Raw genomic sequence first — 22,151 nt, forward strand, 5'->3', positions numbered from 1 at the left:
TTTCTTTATACTTTTGTATTATCTTCCTATATGGAAATGACAGGATTTATATGTAAATATAATTTAAATGGCGAGTTTTCTGTTGATGCTATGTGAAGGAAGGGCATTTCTTTTCTTTTGTGAAGACTAAATTGAAGAAAACCGAATCATCTATTTAATTTTAAGCATATACTTAATTCTAATTACCCGAGAGAAATTTTCCTTTCCACTTGCCTCTTATAGCCTTTTAAACTTAAGTTATTTTAAAGTTACAAGCTTTGTAACTAGTTAAGCTTACTGAATTATAAGCAAACGTATTTAGATTACTCTTGAATACATTTTGCAATTCATTAACTTTAAGCGATCTTGGATTGAAATATTTGAATTTACTGTATTTAAAAGTTTTCTTCTTTAATAATGGAGGAGTTACTCAGAAAATTTCATCATTCTAGCAGTCCTTGAAATTCCTTTACTGTGTAGAAAAGAAGAACTAAGAAAGTTATTGAGTGCATATGTACTAAATTATATTGCTAATTTCTTATATTATGTCTTGCAGCATTAATTTGTGTTTTCTGTGTTGATTTGATAAAGGTTATTCTCTGTAGCAATGTAGGCAATAAGAGTTTTTACATTTAATATTTAATTGTTGTTGTTGTTGTTGTTGGATTACTAGTTCTTTGGCAGGATATGTTTTTATTTCACAGAAACTTTCTACATGATTTCCTAAAAAGTCAAGACAGGTTTGCATTATAGTTTCTTTTTATTAAGTATTTAACTATTGGATTTAGAAATATTGAATATATGGAGTAGAGAGTAACTGTTACTCAGACTTGACTGTCTTACACTGGTCACCACCAGAATATCTGCAAGAAAATGCTGGTTAATTAGTTAATTAGCCCCTTCATTTGTGAATTTGATTCAGCTTTTGCAGGTACTTGCTTCAAAAAGGCAGTTCACTCATCTTTTAAAATAAATAGTACGGAGTATAGGCATGATTAATTTGAACAAGTAAGAAGTGTGCTTTTGACATTCAAGCTTTTCTCACCCAACAGTAAACTTATGTTTGGTAAAGAGTTTCTTGTGGTGTTGTGTGTTTTTTTTTTTTTTTTTTAAACTTTCTAGCCTGGGGCAATTCCATGTTAGTATAGTTTTTGGCTGAACTGCACATGTTTTCAGGTTCTTTTCCAAAGAGTTGCAGGTTAAATATTTTGGCTTTCACTTCAGAGCTGTCTGTGCATCCTTTATGTAGCCTCTATTTACAGTATCTAGGTTACCCACTTAGGTGTTAGATGGAGAAGATACCCATTTTTCCTCTCTTAGATCTAGGAGAATATCAACATTTTAGATTGCCAAAGTAAATGGGGTAGAGAGGAACTCTTGACCATTAATTAGAACAGGGAGCGAGAATTGGTCACTCGGTTGCTTTTCTGTGACTTAGAATACTTTTTGGGTATGAGACCTGTCAAATCACTTGTATCTGAGATCACTAGTTTTCTATATCCCTTTACACACACTGTTGATTTTGTTAAATGAAAATAGCTTATTTTCCTCATTTTTTGAATCTTCAAATATACTTCTAAAGGACTGCTGCTTCCTAAAACAGAATAAGTAAATGCAGAAAACTTTATGATAGAATAAGAGAGTCTCTAGTAGCAAGGAAGAGAGGTCTGTATGTAATGGGAAAAGGAGGAAAAATTATTTTTAAATATTTTAGAAAAAATAAAAGAAGTAAAACCTTTGACTTTTATAAACCTACTAACATTCTGGCCATAAAGTATTAATAAGATGTGATAGATAACTTATTTGGCTTTAGGAAAGTGGTCAGTATCACTATAGGGTCCTAGTCATTTGTTCAGGGTATTTGGGGACTATTCCAAGATGAAGGGTATCTGTACAACTTGCTGCCAGCTATTGTATAAAAAATAATGACAGCAGCTATCATTATTTGACAGTGCTAGAATAGAGTACTGGCGGCTTGGGAGAGAACTAAAAATGTGATAATGCCTGACATTTTTTAGTTTTAAATTTCAGCGTATAAGATAACCTTGAAAAGAAGTAAGAGGTATTAGTGATCCTAACATTCTATAATGACTACTTCCTATGTTTTAGACTGAATTTTCATGGTGAACTTTTTAGACTTTTTATTCTGGAATAAGGATCTCTTTGATAAGAGGATGGGCACTGTTGCCTGGGATCATTAGTGTACATACTGAGTCTGCTGACAATCTTCGATGTCAGGGATGACAGAATATGCCTTGATGGCTACTGGAAATACACAATGTTAAGTGATTTTAAAAATAGAATCTGGAAGTTAAGAATCTGAGATAGACAACTCAGACAGAACAATATAAAAATAATCCATATTGTGTTTTGGTCCATCAGATGAAACTTTGTGATTCCTTCTGATTCTGGGTTAGCTTATTTCCAATTCTTGCATAGTTGCTTTGCTATCAGTTTTAAACTGTTCAATACTTACAGCTGACTATGTTGAAAAAAAATTAAGGCTCAAAAATTATAATTTTTTAAATAATGCAAATATGTAAATGTTTTGTAGATAATTACTTAAATGATCTATGAAAATATATTGACAATTTGTTTCTCTTACTTTAAAACCTTTAGGTGGATCAACTATATAGTCACTACTATTTATCAGTCAGTTTGATGGCCTGGTGGCATGTATGGAATTGGAAGAAGTAGTAATTCCAGTGTTACAAGGCTCTGACCATTAATCAGGTCAGGGAATCTAGTTTATTCTTTTCATAGTGCTTCACATTCATTTTTTTTCTTAGTTTCCATTTTTAGAACCTAGTGAAGCAGAAGTATATTATGATTTCTATTTTTCATATGTGGAAATTGAGGCTTGAAGAAATCAATTGACCTGTTAGGTTGCTTAGCAGAAAGATAAAATTCTCAGGGTTGGGACATAAAGTGGGATATAACTTTGTGGGTAGGTAGATAATTGGTATCTGTCTCTATCATCTTATCCTCTCAGGTTGTGTGCCATGTCCAATACTGAACCATGTTTTAGTGACAAAAAGAGTATTACAGAAATAGAAGAGTGTTATTATGAGGGTGGAGCAACATCAGATAATCTTGTCAAGCCAGTGTTCTAATGTGCTTTTTAAAATATAGCTTATATTATGGGATTCACCAGCTTTCTGAGTTGTCTTCTATAGCTTAGTTTGGCAGTCACCCTTGGTTGGATTTTCATAGGGCACACCCAAATATGACACCAGCTGGGCTTGATGTAAAATCTAGCTCTGTTTGGAATTGTAGTGCTTTGGTTTGTGTATATGTCCAATGTACTTTACATTTAGTTCTTATTTGTTAAAACTTTTAACAAAAGCCAAAAAGAAATTTGATTTAATTTCTTTATACCTATCAGAGATAAATATCTGACTGCATTTCTAAAGAAAAAAGAAAACTAAAAGAAACATATATTTGCAGGTAATTAACAGAAAAAGTGTTGTTGTTGTTATTATTATTATTATTTTGCTTTGTAACTCATTCTACCTCGACCACTCCATATTTTTAGACTGCTTAGAGTTGAAGATTAAGGTTTGTCTTTGAAAAACAAAAATGCTTACTGTAGAAGGGTTGTCCTTATTGCCTTTATCTTTGCTCAAATCTGTCTTTCTCTTTGGAAGTGCTGTTGTTAATATGTAACATGATCGATTATGTTCCATTGGGAGTCTTCCAGGAAGCCATAATGAATTAAGATCTCTGGGTTCCTTGCTCATCTCTCCTAACTTTTGATACATTGATATATTCTGAATATTGATGTATTTTGATCTATGGTTTTCTGAAAGATCAATATAGCAGTGTCACAGTTCAAACCCAAGGTAGCGTATGTTGCTTTTCTCTGCTTTTTTTCTTTTATATCTGTTTATATCTAATATGTGTGTGTGTGTGTGTGTGTATATATATATATATATATATATGTGTGTGTGTGTGTGTGTGTATATATATATATATACACACACACACACACACACACACATGTTAACATGTTAGTACATTTGTTAATTAATTGAGACACAGAACATCTGTGCTTTGCAATAAGTAAGGAGTATTAAGGAATTTATCCCCCATATTATAAATGCATTTACCACTGGATTGAGAGAGGTAGAAAGCCCTTGTTTATTGAGGTTACATGGGATGCTCAGCACTGTTCTAAATGCTTTCCATATTATTAGTCTTTGCAGCAATTCCCTGAGGTAGATAACCTATCTCATCTCTCCATATGATATCATAAAACTGAGGGGCAGAAGAAGCATGGGAGTTATACTGGCCACTGACTTGCTGTGTGAACTTGGGCTTTTTTTTTTTTTTTTGCCACACAGGGAATTGAATTTAGGGGTACTTTCTCACTGAGCCAACACCCAGCCTTTTTTATTTTTTATTTTGAGACAGGGTCTCACTGAGTTGCTTAGGGCCTTGCCAAATTGCTGAGGATAGCCTTTAATTTGTGATCCTCCTGCCACAGCCTCCCAAATTGTTGGGATTATAGGTATATGCCACCGCGCCTGGTGAACTTGGGCATTTTAAGTTGTATCCCTGAGCTTCAGTTTCCTCAATTGTAATTATGGGGGTAAACAATACCTACTCCAATGGGTTGCTGATAGATTTAAATGAAGCAATATATATAAAATGCTTAGCATGATTCCTGGCACTTAATAAGACCCAATAAATTATCACTGCTGCTATTATTCAGAGCAGTCAAGTCACTGTTTTTTGTACCCATGACTCATAAAAAAAAGGGTTTGTTTTCAAACCCAGGTCTGTTTGGAGTCTGGATCTTTTGCTCTTGCCTGTTAACTGCATTGATCCGTGGCACAGAGACAGGTATTTTTGGTAACTTAGAGTAAAAATTGAGGAAAAAATATTCTCTACTATTTAAAGTTCTATGAACATTTTTGTTAAGAAATAAATAGAGTTTATCTGTTTGTCAGAAATTATTTTAATTGATTTTCAGTGTTCTCAAATAAAGTTGTATGGTTTTGGTCATATGTAAAAATAGTCATTGCTTATCCTGGGGTGCCAAGGATACCAGTCATTAGGACTGGAAAAAGAAAAAGTATCCCCCACTTTTTTTTTTTTTTTTTGGTCCTGGGACTGAATCAAGTGTTACTCTACCACTGAGCTATATCCCTAGCCCTTTTTATTTTGAGACAGGGTCTCTCTGGTTTGCTTAAGACCTTGCTAAATTGCTGAGGCTGGCTTCGAACTTTTCGATCCTTCTACCTCAGTCTCCTAAATACTGGGATTACAGGTGTGTGTCATGGTGCTGGGCAGAAAATATCCTCTTAATAGAGTAATATGTCCATATAGTCTTTCACAGCATGTTCCCCTCAAAAATTTAATATTATTTGATGCTCTTAAGTGTACCATAAATCTCACTTGATTTAAATTGTGCTAGGCGTGGTGGCACATACCTGTAATCCCAGCGGCTTGGGAGGCTGAGATAGTAGGATTGTGAGTTCAAAGCCACCCTCAACAACTATGAGGTGCTAATCCAACTCAGTGAGACCCTGTCTCTAAATAAAATACAAAATAAGGCTGGGGATGTGGCTCAGTGGTCGAGTACCCGAGTTCAATCCCCAGTACCAAAACCAAACCAAAACAAAACAAAACAAAAACTTGATGATACCTATTTAAGTTGTAATCAAGTTGTTGCTGTGTGTGTTGGGGGCAATGGTTTAGATGTATTAAATTTGAAGTAAGCTTAAAATATGATTATTAGTTATAGGCATTTGACACTTTGATGTACGGTTCTAGTTGACTGATTCAACAATTTTGTTGGCTGTCTTCTAAGGATGCCAGGCACTGTAAGGTACATATGTGCACCCTTCTTGTCCTTTAGGAGCTCATGCTCTGTGGGGACAAACAGACTTCTTCTAAACAGGGTGTTGTGTTATAGGAAGCTGAGTATCTTCATGATTATAGGGTGTGAGAGGTGGTACTAGTTTGGGAAGATTTCCTAGAGGGAGAGGCTGCATGAGCTAAGATTTATTTATTATAAAGGTTTTAGGAGAGGAGTGGAAGGTATCTTCAGTAGATGATGTACCCACAATGAGAGCTGAGAAATAGCATGCAATATTCTGGGAAATGTAGGTAGGTTGGTATTTCTAGAGTATAAAATTGGCCTCTAGGAAGTTTGAAGCCAGAGGTTACTCTGAAGAGTTAATCAGGATAGGATGATGGAATATTTTAGCATGATGGTTTTCATTTTCAGGAGAGCCAAGGCTGTTAACAAAGCAGACTTAGGGATTTTTTTTTTTTTTTTGGTGGTGGTGGGGGGTGACATGTTTGTGTTTTTTGAGGTGGAGTCTTACTGTGTTGGTCTCAAACTTCTGGGTTCAGCTGGTCCTCCCACCTTAGCCTCTTGAGAAGCTAGATCCACAGTCACAAGCTACTGCACCCTGCTTGTGATTCCAACTTTTTCATTGATGTGGATCACACTGAATGTAATGTGGGGAAAAACTTGTGGATGGGGACCAATCTATAGGTATGGGCATCTTTAATAAGTTGTTGTAGTGATTGAGAAAGCATGAGAGCTAGTGGTAGTGGGGATAAAAAAGGAAGAGAGGCATGAGAGATAGGGATCTGGTTTCATTTTTCTACAAGGGGATCCAAAGGGAGAGAAGAGGGGTGAACATGAAATTGATAAAATTATGCTCTCTCTACATACAGATATACTACAATGAATCCTGCTTTTATATCTAATTATAATATATTAATGAAGGTAATAATAATAATGACAAATACAGTAATAATAATAGAATACAGTAATAATAATAGAAGAGTGATTAGTAGAGTAGAGCAAATGGATCAGTAGAAAGAGGAGGGGAGGGAAAGGGAAGTACTGGGGAATGAGGTTGATCAAATTATCTTATGTGTATTTATTTTTTTATTTTTATTTTTTTGCATTTTTTTAATTTTTTATTTATTTTTTGTTTTTTTTAATTTAATTTTTTTTTGCATTTATGAATATGGCATAATGTGTCCCGCTAGTACAAATAATTATAATCAATTAAAAAATAAAGAGAGAGAGAGTGTAGAGTTTGGGTAATGTCTTAAGAGTAGATTGGACTTGGTTAGTAGAGTTAAGGAGAAGAGGGAGTTAAATATGGTGATTCCCAAATTACTGGATAGAAGACGATATGTTCCCTCAGCAAAGAAGACATTCTGGAACAAGTTTCCAGGAAAAGATTAGTTTAGTTTAATTCTGGATACAGAGTTTGAAGCATCAATAGGGTATAATATGAGACAGGCACTCGAGATTCTCCTACCTCGGCTTTATAAGCTGCTGGTGTTACAGATGTGCGCCATGGTCATCTGCAAAGGAATTCTTTTACTCTAGTTTCAGAAGTTGGATTAATGTGATATACTCACTGGATTTTTAATCAATAGGGTAGAATATGGGAAAGGATAGTAATCAAGTATCTGGACACATTAGAGTGTGAACTTTGCTTAGTAGTGAAATGTAGCTTGTGCCTTCCTTCCATGATCCTGTATGAGTTCAGCAATAGTTTGGTATTTCTTAAAAATTCGTTCCTTAGTACCTCTTAGCTTTATTTTCCCAATTGACCCATGAAATAAAAATCATATATTGAAGTGGATAAAGACATGCTTTAATAATCTCTTTGCTTAAAGGAATTCTTTTTTTTTTAGTACTGAGGAATGAATCCAGGGGCACTCCACAACTGAGCTACATCCCCAGCCCCACTCCCCCTTTTTGTATTTTATTTAGAGATAGGGTCTCACTGAGTTGCTTAGGGCCTTCCTAAATTGATAAGGCAGGCACTTTTGATCCTCCTGCCTTGGAAAGCCGCTGGTGTTACAGATGTGCACTATGGCCATCGGCAAAGGAATTCTTTTACTCTAGTTTCAGAATTTGGATTAATGTGATATAGTATTTATTTTTAAATAAACTATGCTAGCTCTTCTCTTTATAATTTTATGGTGTATTTAATACCATAATTTTTATATTTATATTTTTTAAAAAGTCATAGCTAATATATGTCATATATTCCAATGCCTCTAATGATTTGTCTTTATTCTATACCTATTTCTTTATGAGTAAATATGTAATTTATAATACATAATTTTTTTTAGCTAAATGCCATTCTGTTCTGCCATATTATTAGTCAAGGAATTTAGTACAATAACTCAGAGACTTTTGAAAACTTTGGGATAAATATGTAGACATTGTGCATATTATTTTCAAATGATTTGGAATATACTTAATTTTTTACAGAAGATAATAATATTATGTCCCTTGGGTAAAATTACCTAGAGAAGAATTAATTATCATAGTATGTATCTTAAAATATATGTTATAGAATGCTATCTTAAAAATGTAAATTACCCAAGATACCATAGAGTTCCAAATGCATTTAATGATAGAAATACTTCTTAGATGTCCTGCATGTGGAGATTTCAGAACTCTCTAGAGAGATGCTTTTCATCTTTGTATCATTGATCCAGCAAATATTTATTGAGCACTTACTTCTTGTAATGCACTGCTGGTGTTTGGGCACTAAAAATTGTTAGAGGTGTTTTAAAGAGAAGGATGTTATTTTCAAGGGTCCAAATAAATTGATTTTATTTGAGATTATAATATTGTTTATTGTATTTAGAAGTAAATAGGTGTTATGTACATATCATCATTTATATCCACTATAAATGAATTTATTGCTTGTCATTTATATGCATTATAAATGAATTTATTGCTTATTTTGTTTTATCACCGATTATTATTTTTTTTAAATGCAACGTTGAAGACATACAATGAGACAAAGTTGAAAGACCAACCAGTTACATAGAAAGGTTCCTACAGGATAGCATTACCCCATGAAATTATTTATAATACAGGATTTGGCTCTCACCCTTGCAAGTTCCAAAACTTGAATTGTGGCACACCTAAAGTATATTCCTGTATCAGGGTTGACTGACATTAAATAAGTTTACAGAATTAATATTTAAAGTCTGGGTGCCAAGTTATGTTTATACCTTCATTAAAATAAAAGAAACAAACAAAACCCCCAAGCAGATAACATGGGATTTGGCTTACTGTAGTTAGCTTGACCAGATCATTTTGTTCTTTTGAACTGACCTATATGGGTAATTAATGAAGGTCGTTTGCTGAGCAGATTCTGAACAAATGAGATTATATAATTCAAATATTTAGAGGTCTTATATATTCAGCATCACAATAGAGATAACATTGCCCTTGGGGTTGAAGTCCTTTGTCTAATTCCTTCTCCCTTGAATGGATATGGATTTAGACACCCTAGATCTAGGTTCAGTCAACATACTTCTGAGATGCATTTTTCCCCCCTCACCTTCTTAACTAAAAACCCCAGATTTAATCTGTAGCCTATGTTAATATTTATAATCAGGTTACAAGAAATTCTTGCTGGCCTGGGATTCATTCAATTTCTTTAATGTGGTTTATATTTCTGTTTTAAATTTGTTAAATGTTGATTTTGCAGCTTAACTCTAGGAAGGCAATCTTAGAATGAATGCCTGTAAAGGATACTTCAACTACTATTGCTATAAATTTAAACTTCTGTTCAGTGATATGTTGACAAGTGTTATGGTCAGCATCTTAAGAGGTCTTATGTCTACATTAGATGAAGATGATAAGTAGCACTGCCGCCTAGAAAAAACACCTTAAATGAGCTGAAGGTTGAGAAGGAACATCCAGTTTATAGGTCAGAAGGAAAAAAAAAAAATATCACACTAATTCCATGGGATCATGGAAGTAATCTGACTATAACATATAAGATTTCATAGCAAATTTATAATATTTCATGTTACTTAATAGGAATGATATCTGTTCTGGTGCTATATAATCATGTTCAGTGAAATCCAAGTTAATATTAGTATGAATGTTTTCATGATGCCATCATCATCATCTTCATTACTACGACTACTATCTTTATATGGCACATTTAGAATTCATGATTGAACACCATATACTTGTAATTTTAAAACCAGTTCTCTATCACTTATTTAAAACTGTTTTTAGTAGCATGTACAAGATGAAATGCTTCAATTAAGTATTCTTATGCACTTCAGATATTTTGAGGAGCATATAATTAATCAGTGTAAAGTCACGTTCTAATAAATTAACATTCTGGGTGTCTACACCTTTGACATTTTTGTCATTGCTCTTTTATTATCCTTGAAGCTGTAGTTTTTCTCACACCCGACTATATCAACTCTACCTACTTCTTACTAAGACATCAAACACAGGGCTTGGTAATATTTTGAAGTGCTGAGATACTACATTACTCTTTTTCAGTTGAATTAGTGTTGAGAATTTCTGGTTGAGTTCTAAAGAGGCACCATTTCTTTTACAGCTATACAAAACATATTCTGTTATGACCATTTTTGTGAAGATCCTTATATTGTTTTTGTTTAAAACACACAATTTAAACAAATAATATTTACATAGAGAAATATTTTTCTTTTATAAAATATGTCTTCCAGATACCTTTATTATCCATAGGATCTTATGTAGATAGCTTTATTTTCAATACATTTGTTGTCACTTAGATAGAAAAGTGGCATTTCTGTGTTTTTTGGACTGAGGATTTGTGTTAAATACCTGATTGTAAAAGGTGTATCTATTTGTATTAGAAATGTTTGCTCATATCATTCATATATTTTCTAAAACTTAGAAATTGGGCTATTAATTTTTAGGTCTTAAAAATTTTTTTAGGTATTAAAGATAGGTAGTGCCTAATCATTTTTGGGTGCTGTTTTAAAGTTTTAAACACAGTAAAATTATAGACTCTATTATAGTATTTTGAAATATAAAGTGAATTCTATTATAATGTTAAAATTTCACCAAGCATTTGAAAGCAGCAATACATTTTTTGGCATAACAGATAATTAGAAAAATAAATATATATTCTGTCAGTCTACTGTTTTCAGACTCTCAAAGCCTGAATTCCATATTGCCTCTGCATGAACTATGACAAATTCATAACCTAATGACAGTTTGTGATTGGGGGATTTTGGAAACCAAACAAAAAAGAAACATCCCCTGTCTCCTGGCAAAATTAAATTTAAAGTAAATTATTTTTATATAAGTTATCAAAGAGAAGCTTTTTGCATTAAAGATTTTGACGAATTTGAATAGTTTTTAGTTGGTCTCACAGTTTGAGTAAAATAGCTAGTAAAAAGTTTGAAGGGATTTTATATTTTAGCAAATCAGAAAAGCTCTCCTTAACCAGAAAATTGACTTTGTGGGACTCTAGGTGCAAGATAATGCCATTTATGTTTTAAAAGCACAAGTACGTGTGCATATGCAAAGATAAGGGCAAGAAGGAAACATCAAACTAATGAAATAATTTACTTTGTAATCTGTGAGGGTAAACAAGGCTTTTATCTTTTGTTTTTCCTGAACAGTTGTGAATTCTTTGGATTTCTTACAAAGAAGGAATTCATATATTTCTTGTGTAATTCCAAAAAAAAAAAAAAGCAAATTCAGTCAGCTCTCTTTTCAAAGACATAAAGTATGGTGCTGTTTTGCAAGAGAGGTAATGATAACTCCGATCTCAAAGGTTTAACTTTGAAATTTCAGTGATATTATAGACTCATGAATATGGACTAGTGTCATTGATGATAAATACTGAAGTCTGTTTTTTTCATATACGAGTGTATATACGGGTGTTATCCTCGTATTTATTGACTACTATTTTAGATTTAGTTAGCCTATGGCATTTTTTCAATTGTTATAATACTGTGGGATTTCCAGGTAATATAATACCCTCTGATTTATTTTATGAGTGATCATTTATAGCCTCAGATACTGTAAACTAAATAATACACATAATATTTGTTAAAATGATTCCTGCAATGGTGAGGAGACATTGTAGGATATGATAGCAAAAGATGTCTGAGTTGAGGAGTTAAAACTTAGATTTTCTGTTCTATCACATACAGGGCAAACAAGTTTACTTTTTAAAGAGAGCCTCAGTCTCTTTTTTCATGTTTATCAATTTAAAACTCCATTGAGTGTTGCTAATTTTTTCCTTTAAAATTTTTAAAGAGAAACTGTTTTTAGTAAGACAACTATGGTATGTTGTTAATGAGAGTAGGACCTGTGAAAATAACTTGAGGCACATGAAAATAAAAAAAAAAAAAAGCAAGCAGAGATGTGAAGTATAGAGAACTTAGAAGATTGCTGGTTCAATTAAGAAATCAAGAACCAAAATAACCAATCCTGCAGTCAGTAAACCTAGTAGGGAGAGCAGAAGGACAAATGAAAAATTGGACCATTTCTTCCTTTCTCTTTTCTTTTAGAGTATGTAAATAAAGAAATCAGTTTCTAAGTCAATCAAGGAAGCTTCCTACTTAATTATGAAGAATATGGCATAGGATGAGAATGGTTTCTGGTAAAAGGTAAATGACTAAACATTCAGACTCAGTAACTGAGATAACTGAAAGCCAGGGACTTGGAGATGGCGAGAGGTTGGTTAGGAGAAACTGAGGTCCTGAGAGTTTGAGCTGATTAAAGCAGGGCAAAAGTGGGTAGTGCCTCAAATAGATTGTTCTAATACACCAGTACTGCTACCAGTGCCACTTTAGACTCATCTTTTGCTTTTATCTTTTGCACACAAGTGACTTGTGATAAGCTGGGTTTGTGTGTAAGAAATCCCAACTGGTTATGTTCTGAAATTAACATTGGTCTTGCCTATAAGCTGCCATTTTACTTCACTGCAGAAGGATGGAAGATTGGGGAATTAGGGAGACCATAAGCCTGGCAGAAACAGTAAGAAATCTCTGTGCTCTTCCTACCCCCTTTTGTGAGGTATCGATGAAGAAGGAAACTGATATTGAGCAGATGAGATGGGGTTTTGCATTCAATTTTTGTCTCTGATCTGTTTGTTATCTTTTCATTTTCCTCCTCAAGTGTCTCTGACACAGGCACTGAGTGTTTGACAGACTTTCTTTTCTTTTCTTTCTTTTCTTCTTGTTTCAGTGCTGGAGATTAAATCCAGGAGTGTCTCCCTCTGAGCTACATCCCCAGCCCATTTTTAAATTTTATTTTGTGACCAGGACTACGTTGTCCAGGTCAGGCTCCCTGCCTGAGTAGTTGGGATTACAGGTGTGTGCCACCACACCCATCCTGAAAATGCTCTTTTGAGTATATACTCTACCAGAGATTTAGAATCCCCAGGTTGGTTTTTACTCTTTGAGACACTTTTTTTTAAAAATAAGCCTTGTGATAATATATCAGTAAAAAATTATCAGGCATGAAGTAAAGTTTACATAAGTATTATAGTTAAAGGAAAGGTTTAAGGTCATAAATAATAAGACAAAATCAAAGTGTATGTTTAAATTGCTTAAGAGAACAAGCTAATTTTAAGCCTATTAAAATAACATTTTTATTTGTAAAATACATTAAACTATTCAAAATGCTTTCACATCTTGCATAGAATGTACAGATCTAAATTTTAGCTTAATGTTTATTTGAACAGTTTCAGGAGAATCTATTATTTCTGGTGTTACTTGGCTGACATTTATTTGTTACTGGAAAAGGACAAACATATATATTTTTTTTAATTACAGAATTGAATGGTTTTTTCCTCTTCTCTCCCTCTCATACAAAGAAGTGAGTCCTGATACCTATTAGATGTGGGTCCCCAAGACAGATATTTAATCTCCAGGAATCTTACTTTTATTTATAAAATGGAAACATTAATATCTGCCTTGTCAGAATAGTGATCACAAGCATTAGAGAGAATTATATAAAGCTTCTAGAATGGTGACTGGCACATGGTCAATTAACCAGAATGATAGTTATTATTGTATTGTTAGGTAAACAAAGTATATGATAAAGTTGAATCCAGTAATAACTAAGAAACATCCCACAAATATGTTAAATAAAATTTATATCAAATAGTCTTTTAGAAAGGACATGCTGTTAGTCTGCTTTTCATCGATAATGACAATTAAAAAAAAAGTAGTCTAAAGCATTGCCTAAAGCACAAGATTCTTGGATCACTTATTGAACATTTTGCTGTCAGATAGACAGACTCGTAAACCTTGTTTGAGAAGAATTGTGTGTATGGATATAAGGCAATTATTAATGCTGTTGTATTCAAATCAATTACTGAAGAAATGAAAGTAAAATTACCTAATTAAAGCAAATCACAAATAAACCTCTGTTTGTGAGGGGGATAATTGAAATGGCAATTATGCAGTAATAATGCATTTCATTTGAAGATGGTTATTCAGAAGGTGTTTTCTGGCAGGTGGTGGCTCTATGGTACCTGTACCTCCCAACTGACCTTGCCCAGATTTTTTTTTTAAATCATGGATTTGTTTACTTGTACACTAGATGTGTTAGTGAATGGATTTCCTTTGTGGCTCTGAAATTTCTCAAGTTTTCATACTCATGGTGCTGTATGTCCTGCGTCATAACTCATCTCTTAGTTGTGTGTCCAGAATTCTCAGAGCTTACTATTAGACGCCAGTAGTGTCTTTTTTTCTTCTTATTCTCAGAAGAATCCAGGAGAAAAGGGAATATATTTTCAAAAGTTTGCATAGCAGAGTACATGTAAACAGACATGGTCATGTCTGAACTTTAACTCTTTTTGGGACTCTAAGTCACAGCGCAGTCAGCCCCTATAACTATATGATCCTTCTCATCCAGGAGTAGTTTCCTCTCTAAAATTTTGGAAGCATCCATCTCTTGCTATCTTGTTTTCCTATTACTTGATTACTTGAGTACTGCTTATCTCCCCTCTGCAACTGGAAACTGCTTGAGGGTAGAGAAAATGATTGTAAACTCTGTAGCCTGAGGGTAGCAGACAGAGAGAGCAGGGCTTTAGAGCTGAAGAGACTGGGATTTTTATCTTGACTGAATTTTGTGTTGGTCTTTATTTCCTCATTTGTAGAATATGAAGTTAGTGCTTGACTGTTAGGGATGTGAGGATTAATGAGTAACTTTAGTAAGGCTTTTCTTACGGTGCCTAATATATTCCAAGAAATAATTTAAAAAATATTAGTTTCTTACATAAAAGCTATGAGTTCATTTGTGTTAGTTATCTAACTGAATGCATTAGAAACCCATCTCAGTTGTTCTGGATGTTATTTACTGAGATTGTCCATGGGTTTGGTCACTTCAGTTGTGCTATCTGTGTTGAGTATACCAGAAACCAAATCACCCAGTTGGTCAAATCCACAAGGCAGTTTTAAAACTAGTGCTCTAAAGTTAGCTCTAGCTTAGACTTTTAACTCTCTTTTCAACATTCATTTGAGCAGAATACTAGGTTGATGTAAAAGCTTTAGGTATTTGGAAGCTTCACATGACTTCAAAAAAGTCCATGTTTTATCCAGTATCACTCTAGAATTTAGACATAAAGTCATAAAAGGCTTTTAAAGGATATGTGTATAGAGTATTGATGTATTTTTGTCAGCATATCTACACACTAATGAAAAGAGTTGAATTTTACTCCAAGACACTTTTGTTATTTATGGGTAAGACATATGCATTAAGAGCTGGAAAAGTTTAAAGTTATAATTCTAAAGTTATTGTTATTATTATTTTGGTTAATGAATTTTTATAATCTCTCATATCCAAGATCTCTTAAATCATAAATTGGTGGTTTAGTAGGCACACATAAAAATACCATGTGATACTACTATCATTTTTAGTTTATTCTTATCCAGTAGCTGAATCTGAAAGATCATTTAGAAACGTATGAATCAAATGGTTCTTCCTTCAAACTGTTAAACAGTTCTGTTTATACCAGATTGTGAGACCAGACCTCAATTTTCTTAGGGCAGTTGTGATAATTATCACATTAGTCCATGATATTATTATTATAACAGTGCCTGGGATAAGATACACAACCTTTACAAAGGTCCTTTCCCTAACTCTTTAATCCTTTCTTGAAGTATTTTTTAGATGTATTCTAACAATGTCCAAGCAATTTGTTGGGTGAGCAACCCTTATCTGGTTTGTAAACATTTGTTTGTGATCATTCCTCTAGTTGCAAGAAATAAGGCAATGTATTTAATAGCTTGGTGAATACCAAGACATCTCATTGTTTATATTGTAACAGATCATCTTCTTACAAGTAGTGTTTTCATTGTTTCTCTACCCTTGCTTTTTTTTTTTTAATGTTACAACAAAATTGTATGTTATTTGGAAGCTCATGAAATATAATTTGCTTGGCATAAGGATTTGTAAATTAAGGCCTTAATATTTAACGGGAAATATTATATATAAGAAAGCAGTGCGTGGCTGGGTTTGTGGCTCAGCGGTAGGTCACTCACCTAGCATGTGTGAGGCCCTGGGTTTGATCCTCAGCACCACATAAAAATAAATAAATAAAATAAACGTATTGTTTACAACTAAAAAATAAATATTTTTTAAGAGAAAGGAATGTATTTAATACAAACTGAACTGAAGGTTCAGATTTCCATCTGTGTATCTATAGTAGCAATTTAATGATAGTAGGTTACATACATTTTTACACTGCAAAGAATTTTTCGTGGTAATCAATTTGCACTTTTCTATTTGACCTTTTTTTTTCCTTTATTGTGTGAGTGGTTGAACTTGAATTATTTTAAAATACTGTCAGCTTCTGGCAAGATTTGTTTTAAATAATAAAGTGCATTTTTACCTACTTGGGAAGCTCTTAAGAATGGTGGGAAACCTCAGGACTCTTCCAAATGCTTTCTTTTGGAGTGGAAAATTTATGAGTATTTTGGATTTTAAATGTGTTTTTAGGATCATGTTTCTGAATGATCACAGCTTTGGTGATGATGCCTATTAATTTATCACTTCATAGCAAAGTATTTATTGCTTGAAAATGCTCTCATGCTTTGAATTTGGTGTTTCAACTTCTTTTCTGTCTATGAGACCCTTGAATATGGTGATTAGTATTTGTTTCAGAGTTTCTATTTTTATCATGTGTTTTGATTTTTCTGGAATACTGACTGTTGAGATAAAGGAAATGATCTAGTTAATTGACATCAGAAAATCAGAAGCTTTTGATTGAAAAGTGAGATCTATTGCCCCATTTCTAAGAGAAAGAAATAGAGGAATGACCTCGTTAGCAGTGTTGTAACCAAAGGCTGTCAATTAAGCCAGGAAGAGAAAATATCTGGTACTCACCTTCCGTCTTTTGGTAGCCCTTATGTCTCTATCCGCGGGTCCTTTTCTCCCTCAGTTGATTTCTTTAGCTACCATTGGCGCTTTGTGATTTTAGACTTTGTATTTAGTACTCTTCCTTTCCTCAAACCACACATCTAGTCCATCAGAAATCATTGGCTCCACTTCTAAAATACATCTGGTATTTAAGTAATTTTTACCAATGACAAGTTCAGTCCTATCTCAGGGCCTTTGTACCAGCTGTTTCTTCTCTTTGCAACAGCTTTTGTTTGTAACTTTGCATGAAAAATCCTTCTTTTCTTATTTTAATTTACCTGTTGCCTCCTTGGAGTGTCTTTACCTGAAAAACCATAGGAAAGTAAGCACCCCTCCTCCATTATCCTAATTTGTCTTTATTATACTAGAAAGGGTCTAAAATTATCTAATTTATTTGTCTACTCTCCCAGCACATACTTGAGGAATGTTATTAGTCATGTTCACTGATGTGGCCTCCGTACCTGGAATAGGGCCAGTAACATAGAAGACAATAAATGTGGACTCATAGACTAACTGACTTGCTATCTTTTTCCTTTCTGTAAATAGAATTCTCTGTGTCTGTGTCTGTAACACGCACAGCACTTTATACTATAGTCTTCATTCTGAAGCCTCTATTATAGAAATCTATGTACCTAGGCCCAAAGTCACACAGGAAAAGAGAGCAGGCTCAGTGATTAGAAATCTTGTCTTCCTGCTGTTGATCTGGTTTCTTCCTTTACATACATTCATACCTTCTTTTCATTTATTTATGTAATTACTTCATTCATAACAAATATTGGATACTTGTGTGCTCAAGTTCCTGTAGTAGTCCCTGTGAATGCAGCTGTTCTTATGTTTTGTGGTGTAATTCTACAGAAGTGGTCAAGAATACCAGCTTTCAAGTTATGAAGAACTGGATTCAAGTCTTTACTCAGGTTAAACTGTAGGAAATGGGATAATATTCTGTTGTTTTTCAACTTAAAGCTGTGTGTCCTTGATTTTTCTAAACTCAGTCCCCTCAAGTGTAAAATTGATATAATTTAATACTTATTACAGATTTTAAGAAGTAAATGCAACAACTTGCATTAAACACTTAGCTCATTCACTGGCGCCCTTTGCTATTATTGTATATAGACTAAACATTTGCCTACGGCTTTTTATACTTACTATTTAGAGTTCCTAAAGTTTGAAAGTTAGATAATACCAAAACCTGGTCTAAAGTTACCACTTGTGTTCCAGAGACTACATATATTTTTTTCTGACTCAACTGCTATAAGATTTAGAATTTTCTTATCCATTAAATAAAAACAAAACACACCACAACAAAAATCCCACCAAATTTGTTATTTTCAAATTTACTGTCTCCCAAATCCTTTGTGGTGTTTCACAAATCTGTTTTATTTTATTTTGTAATGGCAATTTTATTTAGGTTTTCTATTTGATTTTATATTATATTTAAAAGCATTTTAATTATTGTGGTTGATTATCATGGTAATTTCATCATCTCTTAGTACTTAGAAAAGGCAATGCTTTATAGTTCCTATGGATATTTAGTGCTTAGGATATTTTGGAAATAAATGTTTTAAAGATAGTTAATTGGATGGAAAAGTTGTACATTATAATTCTTCAGAAAATAAAATTGATATCTCTAACCCAAAATTTTTGTGATAGATTAGGACCAAAAGAGAAAATGAAAACAAGTATGCTGTCGATTCCAAATTACCTTTATTTGAAATTGATTAGCTGTCTTCACTTTATGACTGTTTGTGTGTAATATAGATCAAATAAAGTATTCAGAATGGGATTAACTATCTGGAAGGAAATAGTGTTATCTAAACCCTACAGCTGGAAAATATGAGAATTAAAAATTTAATTGATTAATACTGTTTTATAACAGTATCTAATGATTAAGGACTGTTAGGTGGAAATGACATAATGGGGTTTTCTCTTTGGAAAATAGTATCTTAATTGCAATGGTGTTCCACTGGGTATTTAGTCAAAATGGTATTTACTGGGAATAAATGTAGTGTCTAAAAAGAGATCTAGCTCTAGGTTGGTTGTTATGAAGCTTCTGATGAAGATTTGGGGAGAAGTTTGAAACTAGGATGTGAAGTCAGAGCAGCATGACTTCACCTAATGTACTGTTGACCCCTGTTCCACAATCTCCAGTAATGGAAGGTCTTTGATAAGTGTAACTGTGTTATACCCATTTTATTTACAGTTTTCATAGCTAATGAATAATAAAAAGTCCACCAGGACCTGATTGTTTACTTCTCTAATAGCAATTTACAGTGGTGCATGCTGTGGCTGTTACAAACCATGTCTTATAATAGCATTTGCTGTGAGTAGCTGCTCACCATTCTGTATTGTGGTTGCAGCTGGAGAAATAGAAAATTGGTCATTTCCCGGCAGATAGCAGTAAGTTTCAATTCAGTCAGATGCTGTATGTACTGTGATAGGTTTATAATTATTACCCAAAGACTGATGGTTTTTTTGGTGAGTGTAAATTTGTGCAGCAGTAATCCATTAAGAAATCAATAATCATTCCATTCTGATGTGTAGTTCCTATTCACTTTCATAAATGTGTACCAGAAGCTGAAACTAATGTTTTGTTTGGTGTGTGTGTGTGAGTTTGAAATCTTAGTTAACTCCTAGAAATGAAGAAATTCTTATCATTTTTTTTTCCTTTAGTTAGATTCCTTTTTCTTTGCCTGGGTTCCCTTTCTTTGTATGTCATACCTATACCTACTTAATGTCTGTCTGTTTTTCTAATCTTTTAGAAAATTTATTTTGGCCTGTTTTTAACATTTCTTCTTTTCTCCATCTTTTATTTCGTTGTTTAATATTGGAAAATTATAAGTTTAAATTACCTCAACATTTCTCTAATTGGAAGTGATTCATTGCCAAATCTGCAAGGTAGGAAAGTGGAAGATTCTTCCTTTTTAAGATAGAATTTTAACCTTAATGGCATAATTTCATGAAAAATAAATTAAACATTGATTAAGCTGTATCTGCTGAGAACTATACAAGATACCATTGGGGAAAGCCATGGTTAAGGCCAACACTGACCCTGCTCTTAAAAGAGTTGTTTATATTTGGGGGGGGGCAGATAGAAAGAGAGGGAAGGAGGGGAGGAGCACACCTGCGCACACAGGCTCAACACAAAAACACATAGATGTGAAGAAAGGGGGAAGTGGAGGAAGTGGGGGAAATGTGAATACCAAGCCATCCATTATGAAAGCTGTGAACTGAAACTTGGGTGTTATAGCATGATAATGCTGGGGAAGACGGGTGTGGGAGGTGAGCTTTATCCCACAGGGGATGTGGCCAGCATTACAAAATTCTGCATGGTGTGGGGCTAAAGAGCAATCTAAATAGATAATGTAAATAAAAGTGATCTAGGAACAGGGCCTTTAGTTTCTTGTGTTAGCAATTTCTTAATTATACTTCCATATTTTTTTTAGCACATACTGGCATGTTCAGGTATATACATATAATTTTTCACTTTTCTATTAATAATACAAACAGGAATAAACTGTACATATTGACCTGTAGCTTGGCTGAGGATGTTTTTTGCATATCTACAATTTGTTGTTGGCTTCATACAATTCCATTATATCCTGAGGATACACAGTGACTTACTTAACTAGTAAATTTACTAGTTACTTAATTAGTCTTTCACTGATGAACATTTAGGTTGTTTCTAGGTTTTTACTTTTACATAAAAAGTGTTACAATGAGTGCCCTTGTTCATTTACCTTTGTATACTTAAGATAGTGTAGTTTAGCTGTAGATTTGCTAGGTCAGAAAGTATATGCACTGATCATTTTGGTAGGCAAGAGTATGGCCAGATTGTCCTCTGAAAGGATTACCAATTTTAGAATAAAATCAATGGTGTCTGAGATCCTATTTTTATACCTTGTCAACAGTACATTTTATTAATTTTGGTTAATCTGGTAGGGAAAAATGGAACCTGGGTGTATTTGACATTTCTCAATTATGGGTATTTAAATATTATTTTATATGTCTGTTGGCTGGAAAGTCCATGTTTAATTTCTGTTCTTGATTCATTGTCCAGGAGAAATTGTTTAAAAACTCTGTTAAGAACTTGAAGGCATGGACTGCATGATGGGATGGTGTGTGCCTGTAATCCCAGTGACTCAGGGGGCTGAGGCAGGAGGATTCCAAGTTAAAGGCCTGAGCAATTTACAAAGCTCTAAGCAACTTAATAAAACCCTGTCTCAAAATTAAATAAACAAACAAAAAACTTTAAAAAAAATGGTTGCATGCGTAGCTCAATGGTAAAGTGCCCGAGGTTCCACCCCTAAAAATCCATGCTCCCCACGCCCCACCGCAAAAAAAAAAAAAAAAAACTAAGAGAAGAAGAAAAATACTAGATTTTATTTGAGATCCATGTTTTGTGACATTAATTATGGAAAATGGAAGGATACTGGTTGTTTGATATTAAGAAAAGTCTTCCAAATGTTGCACATGCTAGAACAGAAGCTGTTGCTATTATTCCTGTGTCTGCTTTTATTTCAGTGGTTCTTCTCAGTAAAACACATACAAATCCCTTCCAGGGTATTCAGCATAGCACTTGAATAAATTTCAAATTGTTACACTAAGGAACTTGGTCATCCATATAATAATTCTTTTAGGAGAAAAGCATGTGTGTCTAATACTACAAGTAGCCAGCAAAGGATTCAGAAAGAAAAACAAGCCCTTTACTTAAACATTTGATTAACATTTAGGTTGTTAGGTGAGATATAAGGGGATCGATACCTTGTGTGGGGTGTGAGGGATAGGACCCAGGTTCTTTCTTTCCAATTTCAAGAATGCTGGAGATCTTTGAGTATGTCAATTGATTTGTAAGTTAAATTGCCTAGAAACTCAGAGGCTAAGGCTACTGAGAAAAGCTGAAGTCTGATTCTTTCTCTCTCTCTTAAATATACTTGTTCATGAAACTACCAGGTTTGGACTAGTCTTGTACTGTCTTTACATCGGAAACTGA

General features: G+C 33.6%; 1 protein-coding gene across 9 annotated transcripts in view; it reads left to right on the top strand.

Moving 5' to 3' along the window:
• Positions 1–22,151, top strand: part of Ikzf2 (IKAROS family zinc finger 2) — a 149,949-nt gene that overhangs the window by 5,552 nt on the left and 122,246 nt on the right. The gene's annotated exons all lie outside the window — the stretch shown is intronic.

This window comes from Marmota monax, unplaced genomic scaffold (assembly GCF_021218885.2).
Source record: "Marmota monax isolate L192 unplaced genomic scaffold, Marmota_monax_Labrador192_F-V1.1 WCK01_AAM20220418_F8-fsc00136, whole genome shotgun sequence".
NCBI lineage: Eukaryota > Metazoa > Chordata > Mammalia > Rodentia > Sciuridae > Marmota > Marmota monax.